The 27,899-nt window shown below is 45.1% G+C and overlaps 1 protein-coding gene and 1 pseudogene across 1 annotated transcript in view; one reads left to right on the top strand and one right to left on the bottom strand.

Moving 5' to 3' along the window:
- The window catches only part of LOC125516946 (uncharacterized), a 34,817-nt gene extending 31,054 nt beyond the window's left edge, over positions 1-3,763 (bottom strand). Inside the window, exon 1 of the mRNA XM_087533189.1 lies at positions 3,492-3,763. The gene's annotated coding sequence lies outside the window, so the exon portion shown is untranslated. The remainder of the gene's footprint in view (positions 1-3,491) is intronic.
- On the top strand, positions 12-3,476 carry LOC147993027 (uncharacterized; annotated as a pseudogene).
- Positions 3,764-27,899: the final 24,136 nt, after the last annotated feature.

The following is a 27,899-nucleotide window of genomic DNA, read 5'->3' as shown; positions in this document are numbered from 1 at the left end:
CACACACACACACACACACACACACACACACACACACTCACGATGCCGTCCCCAAACATTGTTGCATCTTCAATCTTGGCTACCTTGAAACATCTCTTCAAGGCTGACAATGTCACTGGCTTTGCTAGCGCGGAGCTGTGGGTCTTGGTGACCACGGCGGGTCTGGTGTTGAGGTTCCTGCTGGACTGCTTCGGGCCGTGGTCCCAAGACAGGAGCATGGCGGGCTTCGTCCAAGTCATTGAGATACTGAACTACTCCACAATGCAGTACACCTTGGGGCTGATGCAGCTCTCAGCGAAGAAGGTGAATGACTACTTTCAGGTCTGGGCGGTGCTGCTGGTAAACCTGCAGTACAACGTCAAGACTGGGCGCCTGTACTGGAAGTCCAAGCAGCAGCCAGTGCTCGACCTCATGTCGTCCTTATGGGCAGCCAGTCTCCTCCGAGTGCAGACCTTCTTCCTCCTCAAGATACTTCTCTGGCTCATCTGGACGCTCAATGCGGTTCGCATCATTTCATACTTTGTCTCATCTGACAGGGCTGCGACCATCAACCAAGAGAACACAAGGTTGGTTAATTAGCGACTATATGCGATACGAGCACACACTCGGTCCTTCTGGTGATAAGGCCGAGTCCGACAACGGGATCAGGATGCAGTCTTACAAGTACTTGGTCCGTGGGGAAGATCTGGTGCTGCATGACATCCAACGGGAGAGGAAAACTGCATCAGCACAATACCGGATTCGGTTGGATCCGGATAATAAGAAGCTTGTCACCATGGAGAAGTTATGGAATGTTGATGCTGGCAGTAGTGGGTTGCTGGGCGTTGCCAAAGACACTGGCAACCGATTGAAGGATGTCTGCCTTTCATTTGCACTGTACAAGCTGCTGCGCCGTCGGTTCTATAATCTCCCGATACATGAGGCTAGCCAAAAGAAGACGAGGCGGCTTGTCTTCGACTACATCCTGCAGGAGAACACTGACAACTACGAGAGGGCATTCCGCATCACAGAAGTGGAATTGTCCTTCCTCCAAGACTTGTTCTATAGCAAACATGCTGCCATGTTTGCGGCCGGATTCCCAGTCTTTGGTATGCTGATGTCTTTGTTTCTTGTTGCGGCTACGGGCTACCTTGCATATCCTGTCCATGATATACCAGAGTGGAGGGATCAAGCCGGCAAAAATATCATCACTCACGGGTTGATTGTCAGTTACATCATAATTGGCCTTATCGTCGCCAAGGAGCTGTCGGAGGTCTATCTATATGTATTCTCCAAGTGGACCAAGGTTCTGATGATCTGCATGTACGTCAGGCATCGGTGCTTGAGGAATCCAGTGGTGGAGGCTGCAATGAGGATGGTTTTCTGGTTCATCAGGTGTAAGTGGAACCAAAGGATCTCTCAATGTAACCTTCTGATTTCTTATTCATGCAATAAGAAGAAATTAACCAGAAGCATCAAGTTGGAGCCAGAAGTAAAGAGAATGATATTTGTATCGTTGAAGGGCCTGCAGGAGCATCCAGTGAGGTTGGACTCCTACTTATTACATGCCTTTGGACCAAAGAAATCACCTATGAAGAACCTAGAAGGGGTAGTTGATCTGGAGGCTGATACCCACAGGATACTGGTCTGGCACGTCGCAACATGCTTATGCGAGATACACATCTCTGCTGAAGTGAAAAAGCTGGAGACTGTACGGCGTCAACATAGTGGGCTATTGGCCAGAAAATCAACAACTCCAGAAGGTGTGTGGCCACATTATTTAACTGCTATCAGATTATCCAATTACTGTGCATACCTGCTTACCAGGGCATTGGTGCCGGACAACGGCATTGTCGTTACAAAGGTCTTGACCGCGGTACGTAAGGAAACCTATCGTGCTACTGATCGCTCTGCATCCCAGTCATTGCAAGATGTCTACAACAAACTTATGGACATTGCCTCTGAAGAGTCCGGGGAGATGGTGGCCAATGCAATGGGTGATTTGGAGGGACAGGTAGCATCTGGCAGTTCGGTGATAACTGAAGAACAGATCTGGGTTACAGCCAATGATGAGGAAGATCCTAATAGAACGGGAGCTGATGCCACTAACAGTTCCATACCAGCTACCAACAGAGAAGATACTTTTGCCGGTGATGATGACATCCATAATTCGATAACCCAGATGGGTGCAAAGCTTGGGAAGCAGATGATAGAGGCTTACGGAGAAGACACGGTAGGCCTATGGAGGGATCTAGCAGTGTTCTGGACAGGTTTCCTCCTCCACTTGGCAGCATCAACCAGAGCAGCCAAGCATAAGATACGACTGGCTGGAGACGGGGAGCTTATAACGCACCTGTGGGTTTTGCTGTCTCGTGCTGGGTTTCTCGGAAATACCAGGCATGGGGAAACACTCCTAGACCCACATGACCTTGATGATATCAACCCACTCAGGTGATGGATTTGACAAGCTCAGTCCAGCCTTGCACGGTTTACACCCGCAGTCTATCATGCGTGACTTTGATGTTGTTTTTCTGCAATCAGGTTTCCTTTTACTGTGCCATGCCCAGCAATTTAATTGTATCGCGACGATTTCGATCGGATTTCCTTTCAGTGTACCATGCCCGACAGTTTAGTTGTATCACTACAATTTCAGGTTTTCTTTCAGCGTACCATGCCCAACAACTTAATTCTGTCATTGTATGTTTAGCTTGGCACATCTGGTGCATCCTTGCACCATGCACATTTTGTATTTTCAGTTGGCTGCTGTGTCTTCAGCAGAGCAGACATTACCTTTCAGTGTATATGCACAGTTATTTAAATTGTACTCCAGGATTTCATGTTCCATGTATATAGCTGCAGTATAATGCATGTTAAAACTCGGGTGCCAAAAATCTGTTGTGTAATCTATCAAGTGAGGACATAAACTTAGCAAGTGTTGACCGCACGACATTCATTTTTGCATCTGAATCTGACTTTGCACTGACAATGACACAAATCAGTGAGCCAACCGAGCCAGAACTGCTGTATAGTGAAATGGATTGTAAACCGGAGCCAGAGGATAAATAGATCTTGTAGTGGAAGCTCCAGCTCAGTGATGTGGATCGCGATGCAGTGCAATCGTGAAAAGAGCATGGAATTTGGTGCCTGACGTATGTCATTGCCAGTGCTATAACAGCGTGAGCCAGCAATGTCATTCATAGTTGGATAGATTACTGGATGTTGATAAGCAATATGTGTCTGGATTTATAGGTTCTTATAAGCAATTCTATTTGACCAGACTAAACTCCAAGTAATGTGAGATACGGAGTACTTTGTTACGCGTAGGGTTCAGTTTACTCTGCAGGGCTCACAAGTTTCAGACTTGGAACCTAATCACTCTGCAGGCTTGAGTTATATGTGATCACGGGCATAAATAGACTGAGGATTCTAGGTAATTCAGTCGACCATCGAAAGCTAGAAAAGTAGGAGTAGAATTAAGAGTGCTGAGGATAAAATCATAAATCCACCCAAACCTGGGAGCCATCCGACGAAATCAGTGGTGGTGGCGATTTCTCTCCGGGCTCCGCGCCCCGTAAATTGCTCCCAACTCCGCTCCAACCGCTCCTCGTCTTCTCGGAGCCAGGCCTCCCCCGCGCGCCCGGCAGCGGCGAACCGGGGCGGACACCATTGGCTCGTGCCGCAAGCTCGGACGGCGTACGGACCTAAAGGGGGATCCCAGAATCACTCTGTCACGGCGGATGGCGGCGGGGAAGAGCAGAGCAAGACGGCGAGGGGTTCTCATCAGCTGCCGCGTATCTGTGGGTGGGTCCAAATCTTCTATATCTAAATAGCTAACCCCAGTAACATATTTCTCTCAACATGCAAACATACCACATCATCAAGCAACATGCATGGCAAAAGACCCATCATAATTCACAACATGCATTCATGCATATGAAAATGTCCACCTCAACATGCAAACATATATTGTATTAGATATTTTACAATACATTAATCAAACACAATAAAGCATATAGATTTGCAATTTTAGTTTTCGTAGTATCACTATTTACGTTCCATAGAAATCATATATCATCGAAATATATTGCAAATATTCCCGCAACAACGTGTGGGATATCAGTATGTTAAAGGTCGGGTCAAGACATAACACACGGTCTCCTTTGAAATCAAATTTTGAGAAGCTCAAAATCGAAACTGGTTTTTATCCGATAAAGGGTGGTTGCTTTTTTTTCAAAAACGATAAAGGGAGATTACTTTTCTTACGGAGAATAATAGGGTTTTATTATTCCAATGTGACGGAATTACAATCTTCATCGACAAAATCGCAGAGGGGGTTGACCGAGTTAGCAAGCTGTACTATCCCCACTCCGCCTAAAGTTCGCTAAACAATCTATAGTTCTATTCTGTTCACAAAGAATTCTAACGGGAATAACTATAACCTTTGATCCCCCAAATCAAGTGGCCATATGTTGATCTATCCAACGAATCATCCCAGAGCACTTCGAGGGCCACTGACAATCAGATTCAAGCATAATCGGGGTGTTAGAATGCTCAACAGCGAATCTAAGCCCTTCAATCGCTGCTTGTAGTTCTGCCTCGAGGCCTCATTGCAATGGAAGAGTTTACGATAGGCAGCAAAAATCACACCACCTTTCTTGCCGCTTCAGGCCGGTGCAAGCCAGCTCGCGGAGGTGGCTGCTCCTAGCCGGCGTGTGGTTCAGCAACGCACTGCTTCAAGCCAGCTTGCTGAGGTGTGGCCAGTTGCTTCAAGCCAGCACGCGGAGGAGCATGGCGGCACGAGCATCATGGCTATCGTGGACGAGGCTGTGTCGTACCACTCCTCCCGTGCCTGTGGCCAGGCCATCCGCTATTAACATTCGTGGAATTGCACCCTGCCGGCTGGCTTCACGGGGATCGACTAGGCGAGACCAAGCTTGTCAGCGCCCGCCGCCATTATCGTAGAAAAGTAGAACATCGTAGGCCGCCGCTTGGGTCCAACGAAGGCCACCGCCGTGGCGTCGCCGGTGTGCACAGCTGGTATGTTTCCTGCTTCGCAGGCCAGCTCTGATCGATGTGAAGGGCACGCTTCCACTCCGGCTGAAGCATATCCCTCTGGTGCCACTCCGATGAGCGGCGCAACCGGACATGGGGAAGCGGAGGCTACTCTTGCCCTTTGCGTTGAACCATATACCTCCGGGGCTCACGGATGTCCGATGAGCAGGCTGCAGGACATGAGGAAGACAATGGAGATCCATCGCGGTTGACCGTAGACTAGTTTAATGTATCCATGTCGTGGGAATGGAGATCCGAAGGTGACATCTATAGACTAGTTTTACCTTAGTCCGGTATAGTTTTTAGTTAAAATATGTCTGAAATGTAAATATTCTCGTCTCGTTTGTATGAATACCATCCGGTTTGCATGAAGCTTGTCCGGTTCGTTGAAACATTGTTTCAAATGTATGCGGATAGCATTGGATGGCTGGCTCCCACGTCCTTCTCCGCGGACTGGTCCTCTCTGGTGCCACTCCGATGAGCGGCGCAACCGGACATGGGGAAGCGGAGGCTACTCTTGCCCTTTGCGTTGAACCACATACCTCCGGGGCTCACGGATATCCGATGAGCAGGCTGCAGGACATGAGGAAGACAATGGAGATCCATTGCGGTTGATCGTAAACTAGTTTAATGTATCCATGTCGTGGGAATGGAGATCCGAAGGTGACATTTGTAGACTAGTTTTACCTTAGTCCGGTATAGTTTTTAGTTAAAATATGTCTGAAATGTAAATGTTCTCGTCTCGTTTGTATGAATACCATCCGGTTTGCATGAAGCTTGTCCGGTTCGTTGAAACATTGTTTCAAATGTATGCGGATAGCATTGGATGGCTGGCTCCCACATCCTTGTCCGCGGACTGGTCCCCCCAGTCCGCGCACGGATGCGGGAACAAATTTGTGAGTCAGCGTTGGAGATGCGCTGAGGCCAAAAGATGTTTTAAATACATAAATCTGAGTTGAAACGTAGTAGTTTTAAGTACAAATTTGTGGCTCTCCGAGTTGATAGGCAGTATTATCTCGGCAGAAATTTTAGAAAAATCTATTTTTTAGTTGAAAGGTACTATCTAAGACGAAAGTAAGTAATCTTCGGACAAACAGTTATTTTCATAGTACAAAGTTTGTACACTGGTGCCTCAATGTCGGCTCATAGATAGGTTAGGGCTAGTGTTTTGCGGCGGCGTGTTGTTGGTGGTGGCGACAACAAAGTCATGACAAATAATGTTTCCTCAAGCCTCGCCATCTCGATGGCGTCCTCTACGGTAGCATTAATGGTCTGTTGATGTAGATCCAGGCGGCCTTTCTGGTCGGTGAGGCTAGGGTCTGCAATGTTTGTCGGCTAGATGGTGCCGGCTTCCCTTTGCAGTTTGGTACTCCGGCCTCGTCTTTGTTACCTCGGTCCTGCCTCCTGTGCCAACGTGAGGCATCTGAGTAGTTTTGGAGGTATGATCTTGGATATGTGTTTCTTCCGGTGGCGATGACATCTTCTCTAGGGCATTGGTCTGGCACTAGTATAGTTTAGGGCTATTCACACGGCTCAGGCCCCAATCACACACAGTTTCCGGAACCGTGTGTTCGAGTGGGTTGGGGATAGGGGCAGTCCATCACTGACTAATCAGAAAACTTCCCAAACTTCTTGTAAGGTTCACACACGATGTATAAAATAGAGTCGTTCGCGAAAGGAAATACATTGCAGACAGTTATCTTGATGTCTCTCGTGTACAATGTTGTCCTAGTCCGCAAACAGTTTGGCAGGCCAAATTGTGTGTAATTTGGCTGCTAGTAGAGACTATTATCTTTGTATGAATGTGTGCCATGAAGTTGGCTATCGTAGTCGGGCTGTTTAAATGAGGCATGTGGGTTATTCAAGTTCAAGGCTCATGACTTTTCGTCAAGAACCAATGTTATGTCCGACACCAGGCTATTAGATTCAATATAATTGAACTGTTGCAATATATAATACACCAAAAACTTCATTCCAATTTGAACGCATGCATAATTTAATATCGTCCACATATATCAACAAATATACAGGTCAACGTATGTTCAAGAAGCACATGCATCAAACTAATTAAAATGGCCGAAATACAACATCTAGCTAGCACTAATTTGACATCAAACACTTAGCAGCATTAGCTTTAGAGACAATAAAGCACGACGAGTAAGACATTTGGGTCAATCTCGTTGTTGAAGAAGCGAAAGGCCCATATTGTGCCTTCCTTCATGTGGAAGGCTATAACAACCTTAATTAGTCCAACCCCTTGTGATGACTGCCACCCGGCCATCCTTCACTATCTGAGGAAGACATCAAGTTCTTCATCATGGAAATGCTAATTTTTCACTAAATGCTGAAAATCATCATGTGAATGTCACTTCTAATATTCCATCTGCTCCGAAGAAATGCCTGAGAAGGTTGCAAGAAAACTCCCAGGACTACTGGCGTCATGAAGGAGTCCGTTGATGTAAAGTCTATGGAGGGAGGTATAAATTTGCACTGGCTTCTTCAAACCCTTCAAAGCAAGCAAATCTTTCAAATAATAAGTACAAAAGCTCTGGTGAAGATGAAGTTCCATTGGCTCAGAGGGTAATTAAGCCTCTCACCACCAAGCCTCCATCTCCCTCGATAAGATTTCAGCAGAAGCGGGCGCATCTGTCCCGAAGTATGATTTTGTAGATTATACTCCCTCTGTTCCTAAATATAAGTCTTTTTAGAGATTCCACTACAGACTACGTACATAGGGAGAAAATGAGTAAATCTACGCTCTAAAATATGTCTATATACATTAGTATGTAGTTCGTATTTAAATGTCTAAAAAGACATATATTTAGAAACAAAGGGAGTATGACTTATGATGCTACCTCCATTGTGGAGAATCTGGATAGATTTTCTGTTGATCCACTCAACGTTGATCTTCATTCACTGTGAATTCCCTCCACGATTATCGAAGCCACTTCAGAACTTCTTACAACACTTCAAAAATATATGTTGATCTTCACGATGCAACCTATGAAAGAAATGATGCCAAGAATAATATGAACAAGTGTTTATGGAAGAAGAAATTTGCAAGCTTGAAGAAGTATTTTGCTAAATACAACAAATAAATCAAGTATCTCTATGAGAAGATCACTTGGCATGCTCACTTGTTAAATGTTGTCTTTGAGCTAACTTAGATTCACAATGCAGAAGTAACTGGATATAATGCCACCAGGAAGAAGAGAAAGGCCGTGGATGAACTTGTTGAATAGCCTCAGCCGAAGAATATCTCAAAAGCGAAAGAAAATACTGACCGCCAACTTATTGTGGTTAGTAGTGAGAATGTTCCGCTGGGCCAGAGTGCCCCTAAAAATATCTTGAGCATGAGGCTCAATAAAATGTAATCATTGATGATATTCCTCTCGAGCCATGGACTCAGACAATGATGACGAAGTTTCACCGTAGCCGAGTGCTTTGGAAGATAATGTTGTCCCGTCCTTGGCCAAGGTTGTTGATTCTTCATCCAAGTCAATTCTGGAGGAAGCCAAAATCCATCCACCCGAGCCAAGTGCTCGTACTAAATAAAAAGATGAGGATATGTTGTGAAAAACAACTCATCTCAGCAGCAAGCTCAGAAGAAAATTGAAATCGAAACCTCCTAGGTTCATGTTCATGAGGATGGTGTGAATCAAGCTGAGATGAAAATTGAGTAGAAAGCTCAAAACGATGCGATCACGGCCCAAGTGCTAGATGGACATGAAGAAGGAAATGTTGATAATTCCCTAGTGCTACCTTTGAAGGGAAATCAAGATTAGGCCGTAGATCCCGGGAAAAATGTGAACAATATGGACATCGACAAGCATAATGAGTAGTTTGTTCCTGATGCACATTTGCGAGCGAATCAATATTGATGGAGATTCTCAGTCACAGTTGCCACCCGTCAATGTAATGTGGTCGCTCTTGAGAAAGAATTTTCTATGACTATTGAAGAAGAATTGTTGCATCTGAATCCAAAAGAGAAGTATCCAGTTTTCAAGGAAGAAATAGTGTTCATGGTCTGCTTTTAATGCAGCCAAGCACTGCGAGAAACTTGCTTTCTTCAGAAAAAGTCCTTACGATGAAGAACACACATGTCTCTCCCCGCTTTTGGAAAAATGAACAAGCTATATATATTACTCAAGAGTGGCATGCTTCAAAAACAGAATTTATCATGAATATCTTGCTATTAAAATGATAAAAAAAGCTCAACTGCTTCAAAGAAGTTATGCAGACCATTGATGATCTTTGTCTTCACAAAGTTCTCACTAATAACCATGGTTGGAATAGTGAGTTAATCCTCCAGTTCTATGCCACTATTTGTGTGTCGGGTGATAAGATGGACATCAATTCATGGACTATGGAATGGATGACAGAAAATCACCAAGTAAATGCTCTACATCTGAATTTCTAGAATGTCTGCATTTCCCTTGCTTTGAAAATGAAGAGCATACAATTATAATGCATCAATGTGATGAGATCACCGACGAAGAATTGCACCTATTGATGGATACCACCAAAGTTGGCAATGCCATCAAGAGAGATCCAAAGCCGGATGATCTGAAATTCAATTTCAAGACCTTTTATTATATCTTATGCAAAACTCTCTACCCGATCGTTGGAGCTCACAGTCAGGAGAAGATTGGAGGTGTTCTTCAAAATACTTTATATGATCTATGTTGAAGTTGTGTCTTCTACGTGGAAGATCTTTTTATCCGGATTCGAATGGATTCTGCTAAACAAGTTTTAGCTCCCAAACCGTATGCCCCGTGGATACAATAGATCATTAACATTACACATGGCATTAAGTATATTGCTTGATTGGTTCCATATAATTTTTTGCCGCCTTCTCGTGATACGTTGCAAATGGTAAAGGACAAAGCCAAGGGCTAATAAATCCCATGTATTCATAAAGTACAATATATGATGTTATTTCTTAGAAGAATTGCTTTCCCAATACCTCAACTCCTTCGCATATGGAAGTTAGTCTTTAGACTCAACAAATGCTTCAAAAGCCTATCCATCAAGATCACAAGGAGAAAGAACGCATTGCTTCTGAAATTAACATTGTTGCAAATATGTCGAGACTTATACATCTGATAGTCAAAGAAGACAATCGTCATTTGTGGAAATTGCCTTGGAGATTCTTCACTAGGAGCGAGCTGAAGACGGCTGGAATTCTCAAGAACTATGACTTCATTGATCTGCCATCTAATGCTGAGGATCATAAGCGAACATCAACTCCTCCTCTTCCAATAAAGTCCAACACAACTGATTTGATTCTTTATAGTGAAGATGATGTTATGTATGAATCTAAGACACTTCACCAACATTTCAGTCAAACGAGGATTTAGTTCACGAAGACAATCTTACAGGCCCCAATGAACCGACAATCCCCGAAGAGCAACCACATCAAGCTGAATTTGATGAAGTTGGTGTAACCTCCAAAGAAGAAATGCCATTCGCTTCTTCTTCCGGAAACGGTGACGATCCTTCTTCACCAGGACCTTTATCGAGCGATGCCGATTCGTCATCTTCTTCGGGAGATTAGAATGCCACATGTTATTTAACACATTTCTAACACTTGTTGACAAAGAGGGGGAGAAGACATCGAGTGTTATAGACGGCGAGTCTTTTGCAAGGCATTCGTTCTTTGAGTTTTAAAACACTTGTTTCTTATTCGATTATTAAGTATGTTATAAAAACTCTCGGTTGTGATACTCTGAACTATTGTAATGTTAATGAACCCTCGTGCTGCATTGTCATTGAGTTATTTTGCAGGTGGAATTATTACCAGAGATCAACTTATGCATGCATTGAAATATTTCTCAAATTATTATCTGCAATGTGATCCGTTTTCTTCTAAGATTTTGAAATATCTCTCCATAGAATTATCCTAACATATGCATGATTCGAGAAACAATTGGTTTGGTGTGTTCTTCAAGGAACAGTTGACTACAACAAATAAGATGAAGACTGCGAGAAGGCGTAGTTTTTTTTTTCTTATTTTCATTTCTTTCATTTCAGTCATAGAGCAACTATACTATTAAGGGGGTCCGAGGTAGTCAAGACTTTTGTGTTCATGCTTAATCATAAGCCTATCTCTGAGTGGAGTCGACAAAAATCTCTTTGTGCATTCAGTTTTTACTCATGAAGCAGAGACGAGGTTCTTTTGGACTCCAAGAGAAAGTCTTAAGAAGTTTAGTCAGCTTTACTTGTTCCTTAAGTAAACTTGTCGCGCGTGTTTGAAATTTACACTACTAGGAAAAGGCCTACTAATGGCGCACCAGTTTTGCCTACTAATGGCGCATCACTGGTGCATCATTAGTATCACGCCGCTAGTATTTATTACTAATGGCGCACCACTGGTGCGCCATTAGTATCTCGTATACTAATGGCGCACCACCCAGTGCGCCATTAGTATATAACACCATGCGCCATTAGTATGCCTCCTAGGGGCCATATTTAACCATGTGCTTTGGCACACTAATGGCGCACTGCGGATGGATGCGCCATTAGTATATTTGGCATACTAATGGCACACTGTTTGGTGATGCGCCATTTAGTATACTTTGGCATACTAATGGCACACTCTATAGTGATGCGTCATTAGTATGAATATTAGGTTTTATTTTTTTTACTTTTCTGATTTTTGCACATGTTACAAAATATATTATTTGACAGAATATAGACAGTAACACACAGCAACAGCAGATTCATCGAATACAATAGAAGATTAGTCTCCTAATACAATTCATCATATTAGTCTCCGAATTCAAAAGACTGAACAAAGATAAAACATTACAAGTCTCGAGACCGCGAGTATCGAGTTTGTCTTCACATTACAAGTCGATATCGATCATCTAAACTACCATCACATAGAAGAGAGCTGCGGTCATCACGATGAGCATCATCGCGATGAAACTGGTCTTCATCCGGTTCCTCCAACGCTCCCTCCTTTCTCCCGCTAGATAGCGGGCGTATCTAGATTCCGCCTCCGCCCTAGTGGTGTACACTTTGTAACTGTACCGCTGAAACGGTGAACCTGTCTTCGACACTCCTCCCAGTCGTCGTAGACTCCGGAAACCTTACCCTTGTACACGACATACGACGGCATCTCTATGCACAAGCCAAACAACAGACAATACATACATAAGCAATATATAAGTATGCAACAAAAGGATCGGAAGAGAAAAGCAAGACATCACATTAATAGCACGATTCATGGTCCTACTAATAAATAGCATCGATTACATCTAAGTTGAACGACTGTCCAAATCAAAGAGACATACAAGTTCATTAAAGTTTAATTACAACATGAGCTAATCAATGTTTTAGAACTACACATAGCATCACTACTGTCGACTCGACTCATGAGACCGGAGCGTGGATGAAGCCGCCGTCTGTCGTGATGGTCATGAAATCACGGGTGTTGTCAGCCTGCATTTGTAGCGTTCCGTCTATCTCCCTGTTGGACGGTTGATATCTGAGGTAGAACTGCCCCGAGGTATGAAGGACATCTTGATGGATGATGTCCGTAAACTCCGACTGGATGCGAAAGAATTCTTGTCTGATGTCCGCGTCCTGGATTGCCGACAAGCTCGTGGCCCAATCTTTGAGATTATTTGGTAGCAGAAGGTGATGATGGTCCCTCACGATCGCCCGCATGTGATGGAGGGCGTAGTAGGCATCCTTCTGACTGCCAGGCGGCTGCTTGATGCAGCAGAACGTCGTATTGTGGGCGAACACGTGCTTGCCGTACTTACGAACTGCCCTGGTGAAGGTGCCTCCAGATTTGGCGTAGCCGGGGAGAACATCATCAAGAACTTTCTTAATATTTGTGTAGTCTATCTTGGAGTTACGGTTCGGGTCAAAATACGTGGCCATGGAATATTTCGGGCTTAAGAGGATGAGTGTGCAATGTGTGTCACTGCACAGAACACGGAATGTTAGAAAAAAAAGAACGATCGAAATCTAAGAAATCATATGTTACGGGGCGGTTAAGGGATGACTTACTCAGGAAAGTAAGCCACAAGGAAGTTATCCTTATCTGGGTTTGCCAGAATGACGTCTTCGATGTGTGAACTCGTGACTTGGCGGTCCCCAGCGCTGCTCAAGAGCTTGGCACGCATGTAGAAGGGGTCGACGATCACGATGTCCGGGGTCTTGTCTCTAATGATCCGCATCTCCATACTCAGCGAAAACAGCCGAACGGAGGTGTAGTGTAGCAGACGAAGGTTAAACATAGCAAAGATGTCATCAAACCGCAGGACGATCATACCCCTGATGTCGCCATCCACAAAGCCCTTGCCCTCTGGCACCTTGGCCACGAAAACCGGGTATGCCACATCATTCTCTCTTAGACGCCGCTTCTCCAAAGAAAGAACACTGTCGTGCAGACTCCGCATAGCACCGGTTGCGGCATTGAGCATATTTGTCGGTAGCATCGCCCTACCCGCCACATGCACCCTCCTCGAGATATTCTTAGGTGAAGGTGGCCCGCCCTAAGCACAGATCGTACTCGGTGCCGGCTGGCTCGCACCGGCGCCCTTTTTAGTCTGCCGTTTCCGGCTCTTCTTGATCTGTTGTAATGGGACCGAGTTCTGCTCAAAGACCGCCTTCTTGAGCGTGTTGGGGCCGATAATATTTCGCACCTCAGCTATCTGAGGCTCGGTGAAGGCGGCAGCTGGAGGCGTCTCCTGAGAACTGAACGCCAGACGACGCCTGTTGCAACTGGGTTTCTCCGACGTACCAGCTAGATCGCGGTCGTCTTGGTTGGGTTCTTGAGAAGGAGGCCCGCAGAACTCGTCATTGTACCCATGTTCGGCAAAGTACTTATTGACGTTGGTAAATGTACCGTTGTCGTCGTCGTCCGGATCTTGTGCCATATGCATGTCCGGATCCTGTGCCATAGGGATGTCCGGCATGTCCGGTAGCGTTGCGGCATTCTTGCCATGGCTTGGCGCCGGCACGACTGGCGGTCTTGTCTGTGGGGTGGTGTCCCCTGCCCCCAAATGAATCTGGCTCTTCGGCCAAAGCAGGGGCCAACTTACGCACGCGCTGAGGGTCATCTCATCTTCTTCATCGGCCCCAGCGGGTCGAATCGGAGGTAACAGCTCGTCGCAGCCTGGCAGCACCCGAACCACTTCAACCCTATACATTGTGGGTGGCATAGGATTACCGTGGAACACGGGGTTGCCCGGTTGAACGATTCTGCCCTTGGCGACATCGACCAACTCGCCGCCCATGAAGTGCAGGAGAGTGCAAGGAACGTCGGCGGCGCCCTGCGAAAACATGTAGGGCGTCAGGGATGCCCAGTCAAAGGCAAGGAGATGAAGTCCTCGGCCGAGAGGCTTAGTTACCGTGATGCCGTCGAGCTCGGCTAATGTCGAGGCACCGCCAACGGTGGGCGTGCAACTGACGAAGGGGCCGCTTGCTGGTGAGGTGTCGGCCGGCGTACACCCGGGTGCATTAAGCTCCAATGCCGGTGTCGGAGACACCAATGGCGCCGCCGCCGTAGACACCAATACCGCCGCCGCCGGAGACACCAATGGCGCCGCCTGCGCGTTGTGTGAGTTGCTGGCCGTGAAGCTGGGAATCGGGGGCGGCCCCTGTTGGCCACCCGCAATCCACGTCGTTATCCCATGAATCAAGGTAGGCATAATGCCGGTGAGCGTCGATCCCAGTTGTTGTTGCACTTGCTCTTGGACCATCTCCAGAATCAGCGCCACTTGCGCCTTGAGTGCTTCAACCTCGCGCGACTGGCTTTCCGAGCTGGTCTTTTTCTCCTTTCGCCCACCAGCGGTATAGTATGACGACCATTTTGTGGACAAGCCTTTGCCGGCCACACGACCAGCTGACGTTGGCTTACTGAGCGGATCCTTGTTTTTCATTACGTTCAATGCCCTATTCAAAGGGGTGTCGAAAGGGGAGCTCTGAGACGACCCCGCGCTACTGCTTTCTTTGTCCTGCGGAAGGAACGTGAACCATTTAGAAATATTGGGGATTAATTATAATGCAACCATATGGAGCTAATTACGCGGGGGTGCATTCCTTACCAGAACAAGCTCAAGCGCCTTGGTCTTCGGATCCGTGGTAAGCTCCTTTGTTACCGGGTCCTCCTTGTACCGGGCCCTGAGAAAGTTCCTGGTCTGCTTGTCACGGTATTTCTTGAAGCGGGGCGGTAGGCCTTGCTCGACACGCTCCGCGTCCTCCTTGTCCCATATAGGCTCCGCCACTTTGTAACCGCCGGGACCGAGTTGGTGGACCCCTAAGTTCAACTGCCGCATATCTTTCCCCCACTGACTTGATTCGGAGATTGCGGGGCTCTTGCACTTGATCTTGAACTCCTTGTAGTCATCTTCGCTAGTCAAAGGATATTTCGCCTTGATCTTCTCATAACTATCACCTTTGTCAATCATTGCCTTCACCATGCTTTTCCAAGTAGACAGAGCCGTGCTCATCCTCGTGAGGGCGGCACCGTTCACTTTATTCCCCGAGAGGCGTGTGTTTGCGAACTCATCGAGGAACTTGTATCGTTCGTGCAACTTCGTGAAGAGGAGGCTGCACAAATTCCCTCGGTCCTTATGCCTTAGGTTCTCGGTGTTGATCGAGGCAGTGCTCCGGAGAATGCACCCGAGCTGAACCGAGTACCCATTGACTACGTGTTTGGGCGCCGTCGGATGCCCGTCGGAGTTCACTTCAGTAAATTCCTCCCTGACGGTGCCGAGCACGTTCGGGCGCCGGTCCTTCCGTTGCCTCTTCGGTTGGCTGCCATCTGTGCGTGCGCCGCCATCATCAGTGGTGGCATCCGCGGCGCCATCATCAGTGGTGTCATCCCCGACGCCACTAGGGGTTGTGTAGTCAGGATCGGTGTCTTCCGCGGCGTCCTCATAGCGGTGAGGTTCTTCCTCCAACTCCTGGGACAGCTCCCAGAATTGCTTGCCGCCCGAACCGCCGGCCTCATCGTTGTGGGCCATGTTTCGCTCTAAATAGAAAAAAAGTTTGGTCAAAAAGTTGGTTATTGTCAAGGAACAAGATCATGGTCTCATCATTTAGGGTTTGTCGACACCGAGGCATCCTAAAAGCTAAGCTTTTATCATTTAGGGTTTGTCGACGCCGAGGCACCCTAAAAGCCTAAGCGTACATCATTTAGGTTCTCATCAACACCGAGGCACCCTATAGAAGCCAAGTTAAGTTTTCATCATTTAGGGTTTATCGATGCAGAGGCACCCTAGGTTGGGCCTAATCACTTGGCTCTATTGCCACCTATGTTGGATTTATCATCTAGGGTTTATCAATGCTAAGGAGAATTCTAAGTTGGGCCTAATCACTTGGCTCTATTGCCACCTATGCTTTAATGCAGCAAGAATGGCGGGGCAGTTAATCCTACTTAACTAAGTACTAAGATACCCCGGCCCATGCATTAGTCGCAAGTACCCCATATGTCCTATTTTTAGCAAAGTCATGCTAAAATTCATGGAAAATTTCAGCATGACCTTTGCTGAAAATAGGGCATATGGAGTACCCGAATTTGCCGGAACGGAAGTTAATCGACATTCCGGCAAACTCAAGGGCCTCTCGGGGTACCTGCAAATTCATTACCCCACCCCCACCCAGCTGCAACCCCCCAACCAAACACAATATCATCACGACACGATGGTTGGAGACAAAACCCCCTAATATCATCAAAATACTCCAGTTATGAAGTAAAATTCCTGAAGTGTTCCAGGAGTAGAACCTGAAGTGTAGTCAGTGGCTTCACCTATGTGCATAAAAATCATAAAAATTCAAAATCATTTGAAACCTGATCACTAGTCATAAAAATTCAAAATCATTCAAAATCAAAATCTACTAATTAGTTCTTGTGCTCATCCAGTAGCAACATCTTTCATACATGATCAGTAGTCATGTACCAAATTTTTATTTAAACTGAATTTGCAAATCAACAAGAGCTCTACTAGTTTCAGACTAGATTTACACTAAATACACTAGAGTATTTGACTAGTAGTCATGTGAACTCTTTGAATTTGTAAACACTTCCAGACTTGAGCATTGAGAGTTCACAATTGCAAAAAATGTCCCTTGTTCCTGAACTTGTATTGTACTCCATTCATTCAAGCAGAAAGAAACAATTATTGTTGATACTCATGTGCTTCTTTCCAAATAATTTTATTTATTCAGAGTTTGAGAAATTTTGAACAAAAAAAGAACGCAAGATATAGACTGAATTTGATGTTGAAAAATAACTGATAGTAGCATGCTATGGTACAGATAAAGTTGGGTCATAGTAACACACAGTAACATTTCTGGAATCCAAATTGAAACAATAAATCACAGGTAGCTAGCAACTGAAAATCAAATTGGCACTTTCTCCAAACTCATACATGTCTTCTCTTTTTGTAGCATCAGTGCTCACCTCGATGGATTAACTGAATTTTCTACAAACACCAAGTACTAGGGCAATCAAAAGTTCTGAAATTTGTGTGCCTAACTGAATTAACTGAATTTTCAGTAACCGAATAAACTGAATTTTCAAAACTGACAAATATTAATAGGTTGACTATAGCAAATCCAATTTGCATGCTTCACTACATATAATTTACAATAATCTGAGGGGACAAATACAGCACTGGAAAAGTCAATTCAGGTTTATCTGAATTGGCAGCTACAGTGTGTTGGAAATATGCCCTAGAGGCAATAATAAATTGATTATTATTATATTTCCTTGTTCATGATAATCGTTTATTACCCATGCTAGAATTGTATTGATAGGAAACTCAAATACATGTGTGGATACATAGACAACACCATGTCCCTAGTGAGCCTCTAGTTGACTGGCTCGTTGATCAATAGATGGTTACGGTTTCCTGACCATGGACATTGGATGTCGTTGATAATGGGATCACATCATTAGGAGAATGATGTGATGGACAAGACCCAATCCTAAGCCTAGCACAAAGATCGTGTAGTTCGTATGCTAAAGCTTTTCTAATGTCAAGTATCATTTCCTTAGACCATGAGATTGTGCAACTCCCGGATACCGTAGGAATACTTTGGGTGTGCCAAACGTCACAACGTAACTGGGTGGCTATAAAGGTACACTACAGGTATCTCCGAAAGTGTCTGTTGGGTTGGCACGAATCGAGACTGGGATTTGTCACTCCGTGTGACGGAGAGGTATCTCTGGGCCCACTCGGTAGGACATCATCATAATGTGCACAATGTGACCAAGGAGTTGATCACGGGATGATGTGTTACGGAACGAGTAAAGAGACTGGCCAGTAACGAGATTGAACAAGGTATCGGGATACCGACGATCGAATCTCGGGCAAGTACAATACCGCTAGACAAAGGGAATTGAATACGGGATTGATCGAATCCTCAACATCGTGGTTCATCCGATGAGATCATCACGGAACATGTGGGAACCAACATGGGTATCCAGATCCCGCTGTTGGTTATTGACCGGAGAACGTCTCGGTCATGTCTGCATGGTTCCCGAACCCGTAGGGTCTACACATTTAAGGTTCGATGACGCTAGGGTTATGGGGAATAGATATATGTGGTTACCGAATGTTGTTCGGAGTCCCGGATGAGATCCCGGACGTCACGAGGAGTTCCGGAATGGTCCGGAGGTAAAGATTTATATATGGGAAGTCCTGTTTTGGTCACCAGAAAAGTTTCAGGGTTTATCGGTAACGTACCGGGACCACCAGGAGGGTCCCGGGGGTCCACCAAGTGGGGCCACCAGCCCCGGAGGGCTGCATGGGCCAAGTGTGGGAGGGAACCAGCCCCATGTGGGCTGGTGCGCCCCCCCACCAAGGCCCAAGGCGCGAGGGAGAGGGAAGGGGGGCAAACCCTAGGGCAGATGGGCCCTAAGGCCCACCCCAGGTGCGCCTCCCCTCTCTCCCCCCTTGGCCGCCCCCTTAGATGGGATCTAGGCTGGCCGCCACCCCTAGGGGTGGAAACCTAGTTGGGGGCGCAGCCCCTCCCCTCCCCCTATATATACTTGAGGTTTGGGCTGCCCAACACACACGAGTTCCTCTCTTTCTTAGCGAAGCCCTACCCCTCTCCCTCCTCGTCTCTTGCGGTGCTTGGCGAAGCCCTGCTGGAGTAACACGCTCCTCCACCACCACCACGCCGTTGTGCTGCTGCTGGATGGAGTCTTCCTCAACCTCTCCATCTCCCCTTGCTGGATCAAGGCATGGGAGACGTCACCGGGCTGCACGTGTGTTGAACGTGGAGGTGCCGTCCGTTCTGCACTAGGATCTCCGGTGATTTGGATCACGACGAGTACGACTCCTTCAACCCCATTCTCTTGAACGCTTCCGCGTAGCGATCTACAAGGGTATGTAGATGCACTCTCCTTCCCTCGTTGCTGGTTTCTCCATAGATAGAGCTTGGTGACACGTAGGAAAATTTTGAATTTCTGCTTCGTTCCCCAACAGTGGTATCAGAGCTAGGTGTATTGCGTAGATTCTATGCACGAGTAGAACACAAAGTAGTTGTTGGGTTTCGTAGTAATTTCAAAAATTTGCTACGCACACGCAAGATCATGTGATGCATAGCAACGAGGGGGAGAGTGTTGTCTACGTACCCAACGCAGACCGACTGCGGAAGCGATGACACGACGTAGAGGAAGTAGTCATACGTCTTCACGATCCAACCGATCAAGCACCGAAACTACGGCACCTCCGAGTTCGAGCACACGTTCAGCTCGATGACGATCCCCGGACTCCGATCCAGCAAAGTGTCGGGGAAGAGTTCCGTCAGCACGACGGCGTGGTGACGATCTTGATGTACTACAGCAGCAGGGCTTCGCCTAAACTCCGCTACAGTATTATCGAGGTATATGGTGGCTGGGGGCACCGCACACGGCTAAGGAATAGATCACGTGGATCAACTTGTGTGTCTAGAGGTGCCCCCTGCCTCCGTATATAAAGGAGTAGAGGGGGGAGGCTGGCCGGCCAAGGAGGAGGGCGCAGGAGAGTCCTACTCCCTCTAGGAGTAGGATTCCCTCCCCAATCCTAGTCGGAATAGGATTCGCGGAGGGGGAAAAGAGGAGGAGGGGGCCGGCCACCTCTCCTAGTCCTAATAGGACTAGGGGAAGGGGGAGGCGCACAACCCATCAAGGGCAGCCTCTTCTCTTTTCCACCAAGGCCCACTATGGCCCATATAGCTCCCGGGGGGTTCCGGTAACCCTCCCGGTATTCCGGTAAAATCCCGATTTCACCCGGAACACATCCGATATCCAAACATAGGCTTCCAATATATCAATATTTACGTCTCGACCATTTCGAGACTCCTCTTCATGTCCATGATCACATCTGGGACTCCGAACAACCTTCGGTACATCAAAATGCATAAACTCATAATATAACTGTCATCGTAACCTTAAGCGTGCGGACCCTACGGGTTCGAGAACAATGTAGACATGACCGAGACACGTCTCCGGTCAATAACCAATAGCGGGACCTGGATGCCCATATTGGCTCCTACATATTCTACGATGATCTTTATCGGTCAGACCGCATAACAACATACGTTGTTCCCTTTGTCATCGGTATGTTACTTGCCCGAGATTCGATCGTCGGTATCCAATACCTAGTTCAATCTCGTTACCAGCAAGTCTCTTTACTCGTTCCGTAATACATCATCTCACAACTAACATATTAGATGTAATGCTTGCAAGGCTTATGTGATGTGTATTACCGAGAGGGCCCAGAGATACCTCTCCGACAATCGGAGTGACAAATCCTAATCTCGATATACGCCAACCCAACATCTACCTTCGGAGACACCTGTAATGCTCCTTTATAATCACCTAGTTACGTTGTGACGTTTGGTAGCACCCAAAGTGTTCCTCCGGAAAACGGGAGTTGCATAATCTCATAGTCATAGGAACATGTATAAGTCATGAAGAAAGCAATAGCAACATACTAAACGATCGTGTGCTAAGCTAATGGAATGGGTCATGTCAATCAGATCATTCAACTAATGATGTGACCTCGTTAATCAAATAACAACTCATTGTTCATGGTTAGGAAACATAACCATCTTTGATTAACGAGCTAGTCAAGTAGAGGCATACTAGTGACACTTTGTTTTTCTATGTATTCACACATGTATTATGTTTCCGGTTAATACAATTCTAGCATGAATAATAAACATTTATCATGATTATAAGGAAATAAATAATAACTTTATTATTGCCTCTAGGGCATATTTCCTTCAGTAGTTGTGGGCGTTGATTTTGTTCAATATGCTTACCGTTACTAGTCCAATCTTGTTTCGACGGCATGGTGGGATGAAGCGGCCCGGACCGACCTTACTCGTACTCTTACGTGAGACTGGTTCCACCGACTGACATGCACTAGTTGCATAAGGTGGCTGGCGGGTGTCTATCTCTCCCACTTTAGTCGGAACGGATTCGATGAAAAGGGTCCTTATGAAGGGTAAATAGCAATTGGCATATCACGTTGTGGTTTTGCGTAGGTAAGAAACGTTCTTGCTAGAAACCCATAGCAGCCACGTAAAACAAGCAAACAACAATTAGAGGACGTCTAACTTGTTTTTGCAGGGTACGCTATGTGATGTGATATGGCCAAGAAGAATGTGATGAATGATATGTGATGTATGAGATTGATCATGTTCTTGTAATAGGAATCACGACTTGCATGTCGATGAGTATGACAACCGGCAGGAGCCATAGGAGTTGTCTTTATTTATTGTATGACCTGCGTGTCATTGAACAACACCATGTAATTACTTTACTTTATTGCTAACCGGTAGCCATAGTAGTAGAAGTAATAGTTGGCGAGCAACTTCATGGAGACACGATGATGGAGATCATGATGATGGAGATCATGGTGTCATGCTGGTGACAAGATGATCATGGAGCCCTAAGATGGAGATCAAAGGAGCTATATGATATTGGCCATATCATGTCACCACTATTTGATTGCATGTGATGTTTATCATGTTTATACATCTTATTTGCTTAGAACGACGGTAGTAAATAAGATGATCCCTCATTAAAATTTCAAGAAAGTGTTTCCCTAACTGTGCACCATTGCGAAAGTTCGTCGTTTCAAAGCACCACGTGATGATCGGGTGTGATAGATTCTTACGTTCACATACAACGGGTGTAAGACAGATTTACACACGCGAAACACTTTGGTTGACTTGACGAGCCTAGCATGTACAGACATGGCCTCGGAACACAAGAGACCGAAAGGTCGAGCATGAGTCGTATGGTAGATACGATCAACATGAAGATGTTCACCGATGATGACCAGTCCGTCTCACGTGATGATCGGACACGGCTTAGTTGACTCGGATCATGTAATCACTTGGATGACTAGAGGGATGTCTATCTGAGTGGGAGTTCATAAGATGAACTTAATTATCCTGAACATAGTCAAAAGGTCTTCGCAAATTATGTCGTAGCTCGCGCTTCAGTTCTACTGTTTAGATATGTTCATAGAGAAAATTTAGTTGAAAGTTGATAGTAGCAATTATGCGGACTAGGTCCGTAAACTGAGGATTGTCCTCATTGCTTCAAAGAAGGCTTATGTCCTTAATGCACCGCTCAGTGTGCTGAACCTCGAACGTCGTCTGTGGATGTTGCAAACATCTGACATACACATTTTGATAACTACGTGATAGTTCAGTTAAACGGTTTAGAGTTGAGGCACTGAAGACGTTTTGAAATGCCGCGAAACATATGAGATGTTTCGAGGGCTGAAATTGGGATTTCAGGCTCGTGCTCACGTCAAGAGGTATAAGACCTCCAACGATTTTCTTAGCCTACAAACTAAGGAGAAAAGCTCAATTGTTGAGCTTGTGCTCAGATTGTCTGAGTACAACAATCATTTGAATCGAGTGGGAGTTGATCTTCCAGATGAGATAGTGATGTTTCTCCGAAGTCATTACCACCAAGCTTCTAGAGCTTCGTGATGAACTATAACATATCAGGGATAGATATGATGATCCTTGAAATACTCGCGATGTTTGACACCGCGAAAGTAGAAATCAAGAAGGAGCATCAATTGTTGATGGTTAGTGAAACCACTAGTTTTAAGAAGGGCAAGGGCAAGAAGGGATACTTCATGAAACGGCAAATCAGCTGCTGCTCTAGTGAACAAACCCAAGGTTGAACCCAAACCCGAGACTAAGTGCTTCTGTAATAAGGGGAACAACCACTGGAGCAGAATTACCCTAGATACTTGGTAGATGAGAAGGCTGTCGATAGAAGTATATTGGATATACATTATGTTGATGTGTACTTTACTAGTACTCCTAGTAGCACCAGGGTATTAGATACCGGTTCGGTTGCTAAGTGTTAGTAACTCGAAATAAAAGCTACGGAATAAACGGAGACTAGCTAAAGGTGAGATGACGATATGTGTTGGAAGTATTTCCAAGGTTGATCAAATATCGTACGCTCCCTCTACCATCAAGATTGGTGTTTGCGTTGAGCATAGACATGATTGGATTATGTCTATCGCAATACGGTTATTCATTTAAGGAGAATAATGGTTACTCTGTTTATTTGAATAATACCTTCAATGGTCTTGCACCTAAAATGAATGGTTTATTGAATCTCGATCGTAGTGATACACATGTTCATGCCAAAAGATATAAGATAGTAATGATAGTACCACCTACTTGTGGCACTGCCACGTAAGTCATATCGGTATAAAACGCATGAAGAAGCTCCATGTTGATGGATCTTTGGGCTCACTCGTTTTGAAAAGTTTTTGACATGCGAACCATGTTTATTGGTATATATGCATGAAGAAACTCCATGCAAATGGACCGTTTGGACTCACTTGATTTTGAATCACTTGAGACATGCAAATCATACCACATGGGCAAGATGACTGAAAGCCTCGTTTTCAGTAAAATGAAACTAGAAAGCAACTTGTTGGAAGTAATACATTTTGATGTGTGCAGTCCAATGAGTGCTGAGGCATGTAGTGGATATCGTTATGTTCTTACTTCACAGATGATTTGAGTAGATGTTGAGTATATTTACTTGATGAATCATGAGTCTGAATTATTGAAAGGTTCAAGTAATTTCAGGGTGAAGTTGAAAGATCGTCCTGACAAGAGGATAAAAGATCTATGATATGATCATAGAGATGAATATCTGAATTACGAGTTTGGCACAGAATTAAGACATTGTGGAAATTGTTTCACAAGTAATACAGCCTGGAACACCATAGTGTGATGGTGTGTCCGAACATCATAACTGCACCCTATTGGATATGATGCATACCATGATGTCTCTTATCGAATTTCCATGATAGTTTATGGGTTAGGCATTAGAGACAACCACATTCACTTTAAATAGGGCACCACGTAATTCCGATGAGATGACACCGTATGAACTATGGTTTAGAGAAACCTAAGCTGTCATTTCTTAAAAGTTTGGGGCTGCGACGCTTATGTGAAAAAAGTTTCAGGCTGATAAGCTCGAACCCAAAGAAGATAAATGCATCTTCATAGGACACCCAAAACAGTTGGGTATACCTCCTGTCTCAGATCCGAAAGCAATAAGGGATTGTTTCTAGAATCGGGTCCTTTCTCGAGGAAAAGTTTCTCTCGAAAGAATTGAGTGGGAGGATGGTGGAGACTTGATGAGGTTGTTGAACCGTCTCTTCAAATAGTGTGTGGCAGGGCACAGGAAGTTGTTCCTGTGGCACCTACACCAATTGAAGTGGAAGCTTATGATAGTGATCATGAAACTTCAGATCAAGTCACTACCAAACCTCGTGGGATGACAAGGATGCGTACTACTTCAGAGTGGTACGTAATCATGTCTTGGAAGTCATGTTGCTAGACAACAATGAACCTACGAGCTATGGAGAAGCGATGGTGGGCCCGGATTCTGATAAATGGCTCGAGGCCATAAAATCCGAGAGAGGATCCATGTATGAAAACAAAGTGTAGACTTTGGCAGAACGGCTCGATGGTCGTAAGGCTGTTGAGTACAGATGGATTTTAAAAGGAAGACGGACAATGATGGTAAGTATCACCATCAAGAAAGCTCGACTTGTTGTTAAGATGTTTTCCGACAAGTTCAAGGAGTTGACTACGATGAGACTTTCTCACTCGTAGCGATGCTAAGAGTCTGTTGGAATTATATTAGCGATTACTGCATTGTTTATGAAATCTTGCAGATAGGATGTCAAAAACATTGTTTTCTCAACGATTTTCTTGAGGAAAGGTTGTATGTGATACAACCGGAAGGTTTTGTCAATCCTGAAAGATGCTAATAAGTATGCGAAGCTCCAGCAATCCTTCTAAGGACTGGAGTAAGCATCTCGGAGTTGGAATGTATGCTTTGATGAGATGATCAAAGATTATGGGTGTATACAAAGTTTATGAGAAACTTGTATTTCCAAACAAGTGAGTGGGAGCACTATAGAATTTCCGATGAGTATGTGTTGTTAACATGTTGTTGATCGGAAATGATGTAGAATTTCTAGAAAGCATGCAGAGTTATTTGAAAAGTGTTTTTCAATGGAAAGCCTGGATTAAGCTACTTGAACGTTGAGCATCAAGATCTATAAGGATAGATCAAAACGCTTAATGGTACTTTCAAATGAGCACATACCTTGACATGATCTTGAAGGTGTTCAAGATGGATCAGTCAAAGAAGGAGTTCTTGCCTGAGTTGTAAGGTATGAAATTAAGACTTAAAGCTCGACCACGGCAGAAGAAAGAGAAAGGACGAATGTCGTCCCCTATGCTTTTGTCATAGGCTCTATACGGTATGCCATGCTGAGTACCGCACCTGATGTGTGCCTTGCCACATGTCTGGCAAGAGGGTACAAAGGTGATCCAGGAGTGGATCACTAGATAGCGGTCAAAAATTGTCCTTGGAGTAATAAGGACATGTTTCTCGATTATGGAGGTGATAAAGAGTTCGGCGTAAAGGGTTACATCGATGCAAGCTTTAACACCTATCCGAATGACTCTGAGTAGCAAACCGGATACGTATAGTGGAGCAACCATTTGGAATAGCTCCAAGTGGAGCGTGGAAGCAGCATTTATAATATGACCTAGAGATTTGCGAAGTACATACGGATCTGAATGTTGCAGACCCGTTGACTAAAACCTCTCTCACAAGCAAAACATGATCAAACCCAGAACTCATTGAGTCTTAATCACATGATGATGTGAACTAGTTTAGTGACACTAGTAAACTCTTTGGATGTTGGTCACATGGCGATGTGACCTGTGAGTGTTAATCACATGGCGATGTGAACTAGATTATTGACTCTAGTGCAAGTCGGGAGACTGTTGGAAATATGCCCTAGAGGCAATAATAAATTGATTATTATTATATTTCCTTGTTCATGATAATCATTTATTATCCATGCTAGAATTGTATTGATAGGAAACTCAAATACATGTGTGGATACATAGACAACACCATGTCCCTAGTGAGCCTCTAGTTGACTGGCTCGTTGATCAATAGATGGTTACGGTTTCCTGACCATGGACATTGGATGTCGTTGATAACGGGATCACATCATTAGGAGAATGATGTGATGGACAAGACCCAATCCTAAGCCTAGCACAAAGATCGTGTAGTTCGTATGCTAAAGCTTTTCTAATGTCAAGTATCATTTCCTTAGACCATGAGATTGTGCAACTCACGGATACCGTAGGAATACTTTGGGTGTGCAAAACGTCACAACGTAACTGGGTGGCTATAAAGGTACACTACAGGTATCTCCAAAAGTGTCTGTTGGGTTGGCAAGAATCGAGACTGGGATTTGTCACTCCGTGTGACGGAGAGGTATCTCTGGGCCCACTCGGTAGGACATCATCATAATGTGCACAATGTGACCAAGGAGTTGATCACGGGATGATGTGTTACGGAACGAGTAAAGAGACTTGCCAGTAACGAGATTGAACAAGGTATCGGGATACCGACGATCGAATCTCGGGCAAGTACAATACCGCTAGACAAAGGGAATTGAATACGGGATTGATCGAATCCTCAACATCGTGGTTCATCCGATGAGATCATCGTGGAACATGTGGGAACCAACATGGGTATCCAGATCCCGCTGTTGGTTATTGACCGGAGAACGTCTCGGTCATGTCTGCATGGTTCCCGAACCCATAGGGTCTACACATTTAAGGTTCGATGAAGCTAGGGTTATAGGGAATAGATATACATGGTTACCGAATGTTGTTCGGAGTCCCGGATGAGATCCCGGACGTCACGAGGAGTTCCGGAATGGTCCGGAGGTAAAGATTTATATATGGGAAGTCCTATTTTGGTCGCCGGAAAAGTTTCGGGGTTTATCGGTAACGTACCGGGACCACCTGGAGGGTCCCGGGGGTCCACCAAGTGGGGCCACCAGCCCCGGAGGGCTGCATGGGCCAAGTTGTTGGAAATATGCCCTAGAGGCAATAATAAATTGGTTATTATTATATTTCCTTGTTCATGATAATCGTTTATTATCCATGCTAGAATTGTATTGATAGGAAACTCAGATACATGTGTGGATACATAGACAACACCATGTCCCTAGTAAGCCTCTAGTTGACTAGCTCGTTGATCAATAGATGGTTACAGTTTCCTGACCATGGACATTGGATGTCATTGATAACGGGATCACATCATTAGGAGAATGATGTGATGGACAAGACCCAATCCTAAGCCTAGCACAAAAATCGTATAGTTCGTATGCTAAAGCTTTTCTAATGTCAAGTATCATTTCCTTAGACCATGAGATTGTGCAACTCCCGAATACCGTAGGAGTGCTTTGGGTGTACCAAACGTCACAACATAACTGGGTGACTATAAAGGTGCACTACAGGTATCTCTGAAA

This window comes from Triticum urartu, chromosome 1A (assembly GCF_056163025.1).
Source record: "Triticum urartu cultivar PI428250 chromosome 1A, HENAU_Tu73, whole genome shotgun sequence".
Classification (NCBI taxonomy): domain Eukaryota; kingdom Viridiplantae; phylum Streptophyta; class Magnoliopsida; order Poales; family Poaceae; genus Triticum; species Triticum urartu.
This window is presented reverse-complemented; position numbering and strand designations above follow the sequence as displayed.